The 14,641-nt window shown below is 50.1% G+C and overlaps 1 protein-coding gene across 1 annotated transcript in view; it reads right to left on the bottom strand.

Annotated features, from left to right (window-relative positions):
• PCBP3 (poly(rC) binding protein 3) overlaps positions 1–11,721 on the bottom strand; it is a gene marked incomplete at both ends in the record, with an annotated part of 31,821 nt that extends 20,100 nt beyond the window's left edge. Inside the window, one exon of the mRNA XM_079539095.1 lies at positions 11,686–11,721. The remainder of the gene's footprint in view (positions 1–11,685) is intronic.
• Between the last annotated feature and the right edge of the window lie 2,920 nt (positions 11,722–14,641).

The raw sequence follows: 14,641 nt of genomic DNA, 5'->3' as shown, positions 1-14,641 counted from the left end.
CGTGCTCCCTCTTTGCAGCAGTACTCTGGTTCTCATTTCCCAGACACCTGTGGAAGTTGCAGTTGAGCAAGAGCATCCCTGCCTTGAGCAGACACCATTTTTCAAGTCTATTCTCAAATCTGCCCTCCAAGCCAGACAAGAAAGCTAGAGAGCAGGCAGAAAATATACTTAGGTTATCTGAACTGAAGTCACCCTGGTGCCTCTGGGACCACGCACTGCCAGAAGTCAGATGCGTAAGGCAGGGTTTCTTCTCCAGATTCCATCATGGAATATTCTCCTCAGTGTTACAGAGATCAAGTTTCACAGCACTGGCTAGGTATTTATTTTGGGGGACAGCAATGTTTTCTTCAAGCTGTCCGAAAACAATCAGAGAAAACAACTTGATGCAAAAACATCCCAGAGGCACAACCCTCCCCCTCCAAGAAGGGCTTGGATGGAAAGTTCACAGGCACTGCCAAGTAAAACTCAAAGAAAGTCTCCATCAGCCTCGTCACCCATTGCACAGCCTTCAGAAAACCACTCCTCCTTGGTAGGTTTGTTCAATCCAAGCTGCCACCCCAACTCCAAAGCCTTGGAGACCTTAAGGGAAGAGGTCTTGCAGGTCCATGCAGGCAAAGCATTGGGACCAGCCCGGGGTCTGCACGAGGAGCACATGCCACCCACCCAGGCACCACCCAAAGATCCTGCTCTGGAGCACCTCGGTGGTTGCTCAAAGGCAACGTTGATCTGAAAAGCATTCAACACATATCATGGCCTCTGTGGAGCTTCAGGAGTCCCACCAGCAGGATTCCAACTGCAAAGCTCCAGCATCCTTCAGCACACCATGATATGCCATAGCAAGGGCCGTATTTCTATTGCATTGGCTGAGTTTCATGTTTGAGATTAACACCTTGGCCAAAAAGTCCACACTGCTAAGAGTACACTTTTAAGCAATGAGGAGGAAATATTTAAGCATCTCTGACCTCTTGATACCCACTTCCTAAATCCTGAGCCAGTTTTTTTCTGAACCTTGGAGACTGAAAGCCATGTCCTAAATTAAGAGGGCAGAAGGCAGCCTAGGAAAGAAGTCATTTTTCTGACGTTATACACTTTCCCAAGATCTGCCCGCCCACTTGCTTAAGCTTTCTCCCCACTCATCTCCTTGTGGCTTGATCCTGCCATTAAGACCTAATCCAGTGATTTTCAGCATCACATTTTAGCGGCTGGGGGCAGCGTGCCGCAGAGAGCTCAGGATTATGACGACAATGCAGTCTGGACAGATCAGGCTGGGGATGGAAGGAGAAAGGATAAAAATTGCTGTGGCAACAAACCAAAGTCTGGTACTCACTAAAAGCTAGGCTCCAAAAGGAAATGTATCAACTACCGGTCAGAAGATGAAGCCATGAGAGGACAGTCGCATGGAAGTCCAAATGCGTCACGCCTAACGTTGTTTTGCAACAAGGCTGCATTTGCAGCTGCTGCTGGCTTCCACAAACAGAAGAGTCATTTTGATTAATGTCTCCTCCACTCACTCTCCAGCTCCACTGAAAACATAGAAAACTCTAATAGAAAAAAAAGAGATACCTCCACTCTAGCTTGGTACGTCAGCCATGGTATCCCCACGTCTCACCAGCCCTTGGTCTTTCCACGCATCACTGCAGATGTAGCATCAGTACATCTCCCTGCTCTTGCCTTCTGGATGTTTCACTCTTGGTTACCTGCTCCCATTCCCCTGCTCTCGTCCAGGTGATGTCTCTGCTCATGGCCCACAGTGTCACCCAAAGGCTGCTGAAGAGCAACTGTAACCTGCCTTCCCATCTGCTCTTGTGAACCATAGGATTCTTCCAGCCTCCCTCACTTTTATGCCAGCTACCCCAACTACTATTGCAGAGATGCAATTGTTCCTGCTTTGGACCCCCTGCTCTGCCCCTTCTTCCAGCTCCCATGACCACACATTCAGAGCCAGGGCCATCATCACAATCAGCCTCTGCTGCATCCTCAGCACCTCTGATTGTCTTCTACCACCTGATCCTGCCCCCGATCTCTCTGCTAGATGGAATTCTTGAAAGCTTTTCTCCATTTCCTAAACAATTGCTTCCTATCCCCTTCAAGCCAGCATGGATTGCTCCCCAGGTCCCTTGCCCCCTGAGAGCAGGGCTGCTTGTTCACACTGGGTGGCCTTCCATACAGAACACTGGCTCTAGGTGTTGGTATCAGTCAACATCTCTGCTCTCAGACCTGCCCAAAGCTGTGCTAAAACTGCTCTTCCCCTCAGGAAATTCCCCATTACTTTCCTGGGATTCTTCTTTACACAGCACATCCACCAGCTGCCACACAGATTTGTTTCAGGCTAGTATCAGGCTGTGCATCCTGCTTTTGGGTTCCCTTCTGTTGAACACACCTTAAATTCAGGTGTTTTCAGTGGTACTGCTGAGAAAAGCTTGGCTCTTAAACACGATCTCTTCCATTTTTTGAGAAGAAAATAGAAGAGGAGCTCTACACGACGTGCAAAACTCCCCTAGCCATTTCACCTCTCTTTTGTAGTTGTTACTTACTTTAAATTTCAGGCATTTCAGCCAGATTTCTGACCTGACTGGCAAACCAAGAAATGCAGCATCACAGCAGTGGCCTGTCCCAGATAGAGAAAGCTGGTGAGTCCCTATCACAAAAAAAGCACAAATTTTGGGTCCTGCCAGCAGGCACTGGAAACTCAGGCAGTGACGTCCAGGAGTCCCTGCTTATCTGCTGGGTGCCACTGCATCCATTTTAACCCACTGCACCTCAGAGGTTAATGACAAGCAGCCTCCAGCATCACCCTGGTGTGGGTGGTGAATGGATGGGAAGTCAGATGTGAAAACAAGATTGGACCCCCTGATGTCAGACAGCATTAATATCCACAACCTCTAATGCAAGCCCAATCCAAAGAGAAGCCCTGGATCTGTCCTGATGGCCATTACAGCCATCTTTTGTGTGATGGCAGCAAGCGAATCTACAGCTTTTCCCTGTTGATCACACCAGGATGAAGATTTTGCATGCAATGAGGAAACAATTATTTGCACCTGTGAAACCTCCAACTCCATCTTTCACAAGGTCAAAAAACCCTGCTTGGTATAGCAATAGCTCTGCACTGAATTAGTTTTGTATTGAATGAAAGCTGCTTCTGGAAGGCTGGGTGTGGAGACAACACACTTGAGTTTAGTCACTTTCAATTCACCCTGTCAGCTACTTTTGGAACAACTTGCCAATAAAAAAGTCCTTTCAGTGAAGGTTAGATTGTTTTGGTACACAGGATATTTCAGCTCATTTCCTATGAGCGCTGATGCTTTTTGCTCTACTCTGTTGGTCTTACTGCTGCTCAGTCACCAAGAGCAACTGCACATCTGCAAATGTCTGTAAGCCTTCAGCAAGTGCTGGGTGGGCTTAAGACACCTTGTGCTGAGAAAATACCATCTCCTACCATCATAAGGAAGGCGTCTGTCTCCTCAACCACAGATTTTACTCTGCCAGAAAATTAAAGAATAAAGCAACACATTGAAGATTTTTTCCAAAATACCAGCTGTCCCTCCATGCTCAAGCCAACTCTTTGGAGATTCTGGGAAGCAGGAAGAGGTGCTGATGAGGAGCTGGGTTGGGCCAACCATTTGCTATTCTCCATTCAGCACAGGTACCCAAGTCACCTTGAAAGGCATTGCTGCCATTAACACGTTGCACCATTGGCTTTAATTAATTAGCTGAAACTGCTGCTTTGCACTGCTGAGATTTAGAAGCCAAGAGCTTCAGTGCTGTGCTCCATATCTGCATCTTGGATGCGTCATGAGACCCAGCGCTGCAGAGGGTGGCAGGACCAAGCTGCTGGAGAACAGAGAACCTCACATGGCACAAGGGCATTTGCAGCCCCAAGGTAAGCTTGTGCAGAGAGGGGAAAGCCCTAACAGGTGGTACAGCGGTGGTAGGAACGTGGTTCCAAATATCTTCCTATGTGACATTTTTTCTGAAAGAACCAGGGAAGCCTGAAGTAAAGGAAACTGTTTGGAGATGGGTGGGAAACCCCCTCAGTGCTCAAAGAGCAGGTATTAGAGGCTCTTCTGTTAAAGTGCCAGGTGAAAAGGCAGCTTAGGGGAGCCAGTTTGGCTGAGAGCATGGCAAGAACCCAAAGAGAGCTTGGCAATGGTGAGGAACATCTTTTTAGATATGACTCAGGAAGGGAAAGTATTGAATGTTGTTCTGGGAGCAATAACTCAGTGTACAAGCTCAGGATCTGCGAAAGAAAGCCAAGAATAATAAGATGGGTCTTCATGGGAGATCCAACCAGCAGAGAGCAACCCTGGATCCACGAGGACAGAAGGAAGGGCCAGAGGAACCAAGGTCTGCAGGAATGAGGAGGCTGGAGGAGACGGGGCCTTACGCAGGGTCTTAATTGCAGCAAGGGAGATCTGGGCTGGGTGCTGGAACACCTCTCAGCAGGACAGCCATGTGCTGTGCCTAGGGTCAGTCATGCTGCAGGGTTGCATCCAATTGAGCCTTGTTTCGCCCCGGCTAAAAAACGGAGTGAGAAAATGTTGTGACGAGGCTGTCTGATGGTCCACCCACCTCACCCATCCCGGAGGGTCCCTCTACCACACACATCTCACAAGGACCTCGTTCTGCCTTGGACCTGGCATCAGATCACACTGCTCTGTGGATGATATAAAGGACATTTATCACCAACACTGAGCACACGTGCCCTGCAATGGGACACATCTCTTACATGCCATTTTTCAGCAGAAGGCCAAAGGACGCTCAAAAGAGGACACTCATGGCCAGAGGTCCATGATGAGAGCTCACCAAGGAAGAGAGGCCACATGGGGCTTTGCAGCCCTCGGAGGACATGCAGCCTGTCCTCCTGCAGCCAGGAAACCAGAGGGCACAGCTCTGTAAAGAGCTCCAAGCACGCGCCCGGCATCCTTCTGCCTGCGGGGACGGCTGAGAGGAGAGCACCTCTGGGGTTCCCAGCAGAACACAAGAGGCACTTTCGTCCTGCTGGAGGACAAGGAGCCACCAAGGAGGCGGCCTTCTGTTCCTGTCCCCTTCTCCCCACCTCCGTCCACCACACCACACTGCACACAATTCCAGGCATCCCGGAGTCCTGAGGATGGACTTCCACCGCTTCTGCAGAAAATGCTTGCAGAGCAGCAGGCAGCCTGCACCCGCCACCCCCCTCTGAAGGAGACCGCCTCTGGCCAGACTGGCTTTAATCCCAGGCAGCATCATCTCAATAATTTCCCTCCATTTTCAATCTCCTGATCTGGGGGCAGCCAACAAATCCCTTCATCCTGCAAGTGCAGCAATCTCCTACCTCATCTCATCCCAGCCCCATTTCTCTCCCTAATCCCTGGAAATAGGGATGAGGCTTGCTGCACGACGGCTGCCCTGGAGGTGTCTGTCCAGGCACCGGTGGACGGACAGACTGACCTGGAGCACACAAGGGCAGACAGGACATGGAAGGTTGAGACAGGCAAGGCATGTGTTATTTTGACCATGGGGCTGGACCTAGAGCTCCTCCGTGGCACTGGCTCTCAGCAAACCCACGTCAATCACCTTGGCCAGAGATGCTCTGGCCTCTGGGAAGGTAGGCAGGGGTGGCATGCGACAACATGCCACCAACCCCAGGCATGAGATGCGCCATGGATGGAGGCAGGCAGCGTGACCCTGTCCCATGCTCACCGATGAGGAGGAGGAGAAGGAGGAGGAGGAGGAGGAGGAGGAAGAGGAGGAAGGTGGCCCTGGGCGGCTGGGGGTGGATTGCCGCCGCGCCATGCTCAGACCCTGACAGCAGGCTCCAAAACTGTCACTCCTGATCTGTTTTCACTTCAGCTAAACCTCAGCCTCGATTACGATCAAGGAGAGCCGTGCTTTCCTCTCTCCTTCTCCCTGTGGTAGGTCCTCTATAACCTCGGGTCCAAACACTCAGCCAAGCACACCGAGGAGGAAACCTGTACATGTACTGAGCATGGGACCAGAGCTGCGGGGAGGGTGCCATGACCACCCCCATCCCCAAATCTGGCCCCAGAGGAGCAGGTCTAATGACCTGACACCATTTACTCACATAGCGAAGCCTGAATAAAATAGAAGAAGACAGATGTGTGTGCGTGCACAGCCGCAGCACCAGGATGGGTGCAACAAGCAAAAAGCATTAGAGCGTGTTGCAGGGACGGGCAGTGCTCCCCACAGGGCTGGTGTTGGGCTGGGGCTCATTCTCGTGCACCCACAGACATGGTACCTACCCCCCTTCCCTGCTGCAAACCCCATTCCCCAAAACTACTTTTTTTTTTTTCCTCTTTCATCCTGGTCAGTATTCTCCCCCCCAACAGTGTGCTTTCTTCAGAAGGAAATGTCCTTAAATTCAACGAGATTAAAAGAACATCTCTGATGTTTATTACCCTAGAGGAAAGACGTCAAAATGTGCCTTTATATCTGGAAATACTAAAAATGTTTGCACAAATTAATCCTTAAGAGAGAGGGAAAGAACTGAGATTAAGAGTTTCAAAAATACGACTGAATTATTTTGGAATTGAAGATGAAAGCCTGAATATGATACAAAACCACGACTTTTCAGGGGTTGGTTTCTGTATCAAAATGCAAGCTATAGCATCTGCCTTTGCATCTGTCAAAACAAAGGTCAATCATTTTATGGAAACCTAAACACATTGCCCTTCATCCATTCGGTTTATTCTGAGCCAGACGTGACTCCCCAGTAATAAGATGGATTTCTCTAATATGATTCGCATTAAAATGACATTATCCCAGAAAACTCAAATTACAAGACAAACATATCTGAAAATCCTTTCCCTTCATAACGAGGATGTGATATTTCGGGATTGATTTAACAGCATTTCAGCCTTCCCTAACCTCTGAAACTAATAACTCACTTTTATACTCACAAAGAAACGTTTCAACCAAATAAAATGCCACCGGAAAGCAAATAAAGCAAAGGCATCAGAAAATGTAGCGGCCATGGGGAAGACAGTTACCCAAAGAATAGAAGGGAGCCATTATAAAAGGCATTCCTCTCCTCAAATAAAATTTCTGCCCATTTCCTCTGCGTGAGAGCAAAAATTAATGGAAGCGTAACCAAAATGCAGAAATCAAATCAAGCAGGCTATGGGCTTCTATTGCACGGACAGACCCAGGTGTGATGAGCATCGATGTTATTCTAGCCCCTGTTTCTTTGGGTTGGTGTGATTCTGGCTGTCCCCACACATCCGCCAGCATCACTGTCCGCAGCTCGCACCGTGCCTCACACAAATCCATAGCAGATGGATACCCCAGCTAACGCGGAGATGGGCGCTTCCCGACCCGGTGGTTGTTAGCATTGGCTACAATATGCAGATAAAGTTAATCTTTATTTTCATAAAATCCACACTGCAGCAAAGAATGGCAATTCTGCAAGACCAGATAGTTGGAGGAGCAGCCGTTCACTGGAGCTGACGACCTATTGCTCCCATAATCCCACCTCCGTCCAACACGGACTTCTATTTTCTCTACTCAAGACATGCACTTGGGAAGGCTCTTAAACGTTCAGAGCTCTTTTAGCCCCCACTGGAGCCCTGTATTCGACTCGCTTCCCAACTCTTCACTAATCACAGAATCACAAGGTTGGAAAGGACCTATAAGACCGTCTAGTCCAACAATCCTCCTATCACCTCCACTACCACTAGGCTACTAAACCATATCTCGTAGCACCGCGTCAATTTTCATCTGAAGGAGAAGTTGCACGCGGCAGGTGGTCTTCCACCAACACAATCTTTTAAATCTCCTTACCTTCCCCAAAGAGCCGCTTTCGTGCCGATTTCGCGTGACGGGGTCTGTGCAGATGGCCACTCTTTTCACGTTTGGAAAGGATGAAAAATGCTATGGGGAAAAAAATCCCAGTGATCTTTTGCTGTACAGCGCGGAGGGCTCCAAACCTCATTGGCCCTGGGATGGCAACCACGTGGCATGGGACAGAGAGCACGTGACCTATTTTCTCCCAAATCCCTTGGTTTGCTATAAAGAGGGATGCACCCACCACTGATGTTTTTGTCATTTCAGTGGGCTCTGATTATTTTTTTTTTTTTCATCCATTTTTTTTAAAGGCCACTGAGCAAATTGGGTTGCCTCGAGGCGATGAGAACAAACCAGCCAATGCTATCAACATGAAGGGGAAAGAGCTTCTGCTACGAAATGAGCGCTGGGGCTCTGTACATGGGGAAATTTAGAGCCATTTGGCCAGGGTATCAGCCAGGGATGGAGCCTGTGGGAGGGAGGAGCGTGTTCAGCAGCACACATTTAGCTGCTGGCGCCAGCTGAGTTAGAACAGGCAGCTTGCAGCAAGCAGCAGTGATGGAGGGACCCGGCTGGAACACTGACTGCAGCCCCCAGATCTCAACTGGTACACCTTCTCTATGAGCCTCCGAGGAAGGGAATGCACGGGGTAAGCATTACCAAGGAAGGTAAGCACCGCATGGCCAAATAAAGAGCATCTCGTGTCCCCGCACTGCTTTGGACCCCTCCGCGGTTGTTCACATCCTCCAGTGCCCTCCTTTCAACCAGCCACTCCAAGAGCCAACAGATCTCCTGCCTTGGAGGAAGAGGGGCAGCTGAACCAGCTGTTGTGGAAGAAGGACCAAGCTGTCTGGTGTCTTATAGATGGAGTGCAGTATGTTCCAAGTTGAGCACCATTTGTTCCCAAAACTGCGTTGCTAAGCCAAAGGCTCAAAGAACATGTCAAAGTCACCTCCATAAACACCTGCTCAACCCAAAAAAACATCCCAATCACATCCAAGCCAGCTGTAGTCCATGGGTTAAGCATCTCCTGGCTTTCTCCCCTCAACTGCCAGTCCTGGTGGCCTTGCATGTCCAGGCTCCAAAGAGAATGTGAGCTCTGAAGTAGCTGACGGAACTTGGTCCTTAATTCTGGGTGACTGGAGAAGAGTTCACTTTGCTTCTAGGTTTTGGATTCCTTGTGTTTAAGGTAAATAGAGCTCTTCTGTACCAGCTCAACGGAGCAAAAATGCTCCTTCCGAGGAGGAGAAAATGAATTCTTGGAGACATCCTGTTGTTCTTATGGGCTCAAGCCCAGAGTTTAGACCAGTCAGCAGCTGCATTTGCTGGCAACACCAACTGCTCCCAGCAAATCCCTCTGCTACACCACTCTATGCTGATGATACACCTTTCCATCATCCCTGCAAATGGAAACCCTTGGGCAAATCCTCCTCTGGCATCAGTTTTAGTGATGTTGCTTCTGTGAAGCAGCTGTCCCAAAACACCCCATTACCTAAGGGCTCCAGACTTCGTTATCTAAGGTTAATATCTAAGGCTCCTTGAAAGCTGTCTGAGATCAGGGGCTTTGGTGATGAAGCCATGCCATCTCAGTGTCACCATGATATTCCCCCAAGCTGATGGTCCTTCACCCCAAGCTGTCCCCCACCCAATGCTCTACACAGGGATGTCAGGCAGTTCTGCAGGGGCAGCACCATCCGTACGCCTCATTCCTTCCCAAGATGTGGATAATACCGCAGTGAGATCAGAGACAGAAATACAGCCATAAAATACACCACAGAAGTGCAGTGAGATCCTATCCAAGTTGGAGGCCACACTTCTCCAACCAGACTCTGGGGCATTTTCTTTCAACAAATGAGATGAAGGGATAACCTCGCTTACCGTTGCGTGCTGGAATGCAAAGGACTCAGCACAGTGCAGTCAGCTTAACACTTTCCCTCCCTCCCAGCCCTGCAGTGTTCCTCTGCAGCCCCTGAACCCTTCACAGCAGTGCCTAGCCACATCTGGCCCCTGAGTAATCTGCCGGATAATTATATAATAGGAGGCAGGCAGAGAAATGATTTTAGGCTGCTCCGCCGATAGAAAGCAAGCTGGATTAAAAGATCAGAACAAGCAATACGTAGATTAAAATGGTTTGTTGTTTTCAGCTGCAGGAAATCCATGGCTAAAGCAAGGAAGATGCTGAGGGAAGACAAAAAAAAAAAAAAAGTTCAAGGTTTCCAAGCCATGCTCAGGTTTTGTTTTATTCCTCAATGGGGCAAACGAAGCAAGACGTGGGCATTGCCCCTCTTAGCCTCAGGCACCCCATAGCCTTGTGCCCAGTGATGAGGGCAGAGCAGGCTCCTGCATGCTGTCCCCCTGTCCCCCAGCAAGGTCAGCTGCACGGTGCCACGCCAGCCTGCTCTGACGGATGGCTTTTGAAAGGCGTGAAGGGGAGGCAGAGAAAAAGCAGCGGGAGAGGGGCACAGCGCTGATCAGCCGCAGCCCGGATCGATGCTGTTAGCTCCTCCTGTTCACCTTCAAGTTCAGATTAAGCAGAAGGGTCAAAATGGGAAATCGTTAGCTGTTGGTCAGCTTTGTGCCAGCATAGACATGCAACGCAAGCACCTTACCTGCCCTGGAGTAGAACTGCCTGGGCACAAGGTGGAACAGCAGCTATTTCCCAGGCTAACTGATCACCCCCAAAAGTCCTTTTTCAGGTTTCCCTTATACACTGTTTTGCTATAGTACAGGCATCCACAGGATCACCTTTGAATGTAAAAGATGGAAGGACATTGGCAGGCGTGCTCAAGCTTACATGCACAAACATCCCCCAGTTCTAACCTGGTGTTCCACTGAGTGCCATAGGGCAAGATGTCCAAGATGTAGCCATGAGGAAGTGTTTAAAAGAAAGCACGCCTTGCCTCACCTCTGGGGCCAGGAGCTGCAAATGCACAGAGCTGGGCACTGGGCTCCTGTTCCACCGGGGGACACAGCAGAGGGCAGGGATACAGCCCTGAGAGAGGGGATGGCACTTCTGTCAGGGAGCGTGGGAAGGCAGAGGAAGCAAGCTGGAGACCTGCCTGGAGGAGGTGGGAGCTGCGAGATGTCACAGTGCTCATCCAAATGGTGCTTTAATAATTGCTTATTGCAGGAAAAACATCTTCACTTAAGCCAGGGGATAAAACGCACATGCCAGACAGAGCGGGGTCATGGGAGTTTGTGGGAGGACAGTTTGGGGTTGTGGTCCTGGGTCAGACACACAGTCCCCCAGCAGGGACATGCCTCGATTTTCCTCAGAGATGGCCGTGGGGAGCCCTTTCCTGAGACCCATAGGGGTCTGCCAGCAGAGCCTTCCTCACAGCTCCCCAAAGCGCATCCTTCCCTGAGCATACAGCCTTCGAGCCTCTGAAGCTTCCCCTCCCCAGTCCCACCACAGATGGATGTGCTCGCAAGAGGCTGCTTGCAGCACACACAGCTGCAGCCCATGACTGCAGAACCCCAGGAGATGTGCACCAACTGAGGCACTGTGACCTTGGTGCAGCCCCGTAGAACCATAGAATCATTTGCGCAGGAAGGGAGAGAGATGGCTCTGCGGGTCACTATAACATTCCTGCTTTTACAGGGCCATCTTCTCACAAAGAGTCGCACATCCTCCTCCTCACTAATGGAAAAATGTTGCCCTGCCCTCTATTATGCGATAGTCGATGCCTGGGACAGCATGACAGCCTCAGGCCACAGCAGATCTATTTTAGTAACAAAAGCAGAGAGGCTGATGAACACGACCCCATCTCTGCTCATCCCAGCTTGGCTCTTTTGCTGGTTTTATAGGACTCCTGTGACCAGCACGGCAGAAGGTGAGCGACCAAGTGTGACAGGGGCAGAGGCCACGGGAGCTGGAGAGGGACCAAGCTTGCCTTACCTCTCCCTGTAGGCTGGCCTCGAGCTCCAGAGCGATTCCTCAGAGGGCCGGGGTCCACCAGGGAGGAGCATGCTGAGCGCAGAGCAGGAGCCTGCAGAGCTGGGTACAGGGCTGAAGGTTGATCCCTTGTCTTTCCCAACATCCCTCAGCCCCACTTCATTTGCTGGAGGTGGAAGGGTCCCCGTAAGCCCCGTGTTCCCTTTCATACTGGGGGTCCCTGCTGGCGGAGCTGAGCCTTTGCTGGAGAGATGGTCTGCTGTGGTTGCTTTGAAACACTGGGGAAAGCCAACTTCATTGAGAAATAAAGTACGCTTTGGGTCATCCCCCCTCCTCTTTCTTCACAGGACTCAGCTAAGGGTTACACCACAATGGCACCTGGGAGCATTGCTATCAGGTTGTTGATGGGCACACTTCCCTCCAGACTCGGATGTGGGGAGGTTCTGCCCCAGCAGCCACCAACCAGAGCCATCAGAAGGGTGGGACAGAGGGGCAGGGCCTCAGCCAGGGCCCAGCAGTGAGGCCGTGATCTGTCTCAGGGGGGTCATGGCTCTGCTTCAGCAACGGCAGCATTCCTACACATTTTGGTGACATGGGCACAGGGTTATTTTTATTGCTTTATTTTTGTTGCTGCTCCCAATAAGCTAACTGGGGCATGCATTACCCGTCAATACAATCAATCAAGCAGCCGGAGCAGTTAATAAACTGAGTGCCAGAGGGCAGGAAAACCTCTCCATTGCCCAAAATACTCTTCAAGCAGTGGGATGGGTGAGCTGTGGTTCCTCCTCATCGCAGCTCCAAACACACCGGGGCAGCTCCTGCTTGTAAGTGGAGACTGCACCTGTGCCAGACCTTTCCTGCAGTGAATGTTGGCTTTCCACCCCAATATCCAGATTGGTCTCTGTTCAGCATCCCTGCCCTCCAAGGCCAACTGGAAGTACAATCATTTTTAAATCCCACTGTCAAAAGATGGTAGCATCCTTTTCCTATGCGCTCCCAGAAGATGGGGGAAAAAAGGATCTAAATAAATCACCGAAACAAAAGAAAGGATGGAAAACATAAGCAAAGGCTTGCAAGCAGCATTAGTAGGGTGAGACTCACCTTTGGGAGCCAGGGGCAGAGGGCTGGGGTCAGCAGCACAGGCAACAGGGGGAGAGCTGGAAGAGAGTGTGACAGCTGGGCACTCTGGGCACCCACTGGAGCATCCTCCTGGCACCAGGAATAAAACAGCCTCGAGCAGGGGGTCCTTGGCAGGTGTTTGTTTTGCTGGTCACCACTGAGAAGAAAACAAACAAACAAACAAACAAAAAACAACGAAGCTCAGATGCTGCTGCATGTCGAACTCCCACGTAGGTCAAATCCCCAGTTCCCAGGCATTCACTCTTGGTTACAAGCCCATACCCTTTTACAAACCCCAAACCACAACTGTTTTTCTGCAAGATGTCAGCTCCCGACCAGCTGACGTTTTGGTGCAGAAAGGTGAAGTTCTGGACAGAGCCAGCAGGGCCAGGCCGTGAGCAGCATGCTGATGGGTTTCCCCACTGCACAACACCACCCCCAAGCACAGCTCCAGTTCACCAAAATGCACGTGAGCTGAAGGACTCAGACCCTGGAAGGAAACAGGGCTGCAAGGAACACTTTGCAATGCAGATGTGTGGAGAGGAGCCTGCTTCTGAGAGTATTGCTACTTAAGTCTTGCATGTTTCCCCAGTAAGCATTTATGGCACTTGTTGGAAGGCTTTTTTAAACATTTTGGGAGATAGCCTGCTGGGAATTCACAAAAAAGAAAAGCTTTATTTGTCCTTCAGATCCCAGTTTTGAGCTTATCCCAAGCATCCAGGAAATGCACCACTAATAACCTTGTCAGCAGATTTCTAAATTAAATATTAGTCCATCTTCCAGAAGCTCTGCTTCTTATTACATGCATCACATGCCCATACACTAACAGCCTGCCAAGCACAACAAGCAGCAGCCACGGCAGGATCTGGCTCATCTGTGGACAATGCAAGTCAGTGGTTGTATTAAAAGGCCACATACAGACAAGTGATTTTTTTGTCTGCTTGTGGATCTTCACTGTCATCTCCCCGATCCTCTCTCCAGGGTGGCTAAAGCCACTGCACCTTGCCATTTTTCCTTTCCCTGGTTGATTCTCTCCAGCAAAAAACTCAATGGTGCAATGAGAAAGACATCAGGAAATGATGCAAATGCAAAAAATGATGTTTTCTTGCCAAATCCCTGCAAAGCACACCTATTTCTCCCATACAAAAGCATCTTGAGGATGCAATCAATACCAGCTTGGCATCGCGATTTCCTTGCTCGATGCCACTTATGTGCTGAAGACCTTGTCCATTGCCAAGTGCCACCACTCCCTGCCAGCCTCATGGCATACAGAACACACTAGCTCACATGCTGCCCTGCCACTCTGCTCAGCCATGGGTGGGCTACTTCTGGCTCACCCATCAGCACACATAGGGAACCTTTTACAGAAGGATGCCAAAAGGAAGCTTGCTCAGGCAAAAAGAGATTCTCAGGGATCTAGCCTCTAGCCTCCCTACTTCTGCACCTAATCATGGCTGGAAATGCAGAAGCAGCTCCTCTGCATATTGTCCTAAGGCACAGCCCCAAATACCAGCAGGCATGACCATGACCATGACCATGACCATGACCATGACCATGACCATGACCATGACCATGACCATGACCATGACCATGACCATGACCATGACCATGACCATGACCATGACCATGACCATGACCATTGCTCCAGCACCCAGCCTGCCTCTTCTGCCAACTGTAAGCAAGTACCACTATTTAAAGACTAACACAAGCTGCCTGCACAGGTGCCCTGAGCAAAACTCAGCCAATTAAGCTTGATGTTAACTTCTCCTCATCTGTGAGCACTTTGCACTTCTGCTGCTTGTTTGGTTTATGTTTTGTGCATGGGGTCCAAGGGAGGCTCATGCT

The sequence above is a fragment of the Tetrao urogallus genome (genome assembly GCF_951394365.1).
Source record: "Tetrao urogallus genome assembly, chromosome: 8".
NCBI classification, from domain to species: Eukaryota; Metazoa; Chordata; class Aves; order Galliformes; family Phasianidae; genus Tetrao; species Tetrao urogallus.
This window is presented reverse-complemented; position numbering and strand designations above follow the sequence as displayed.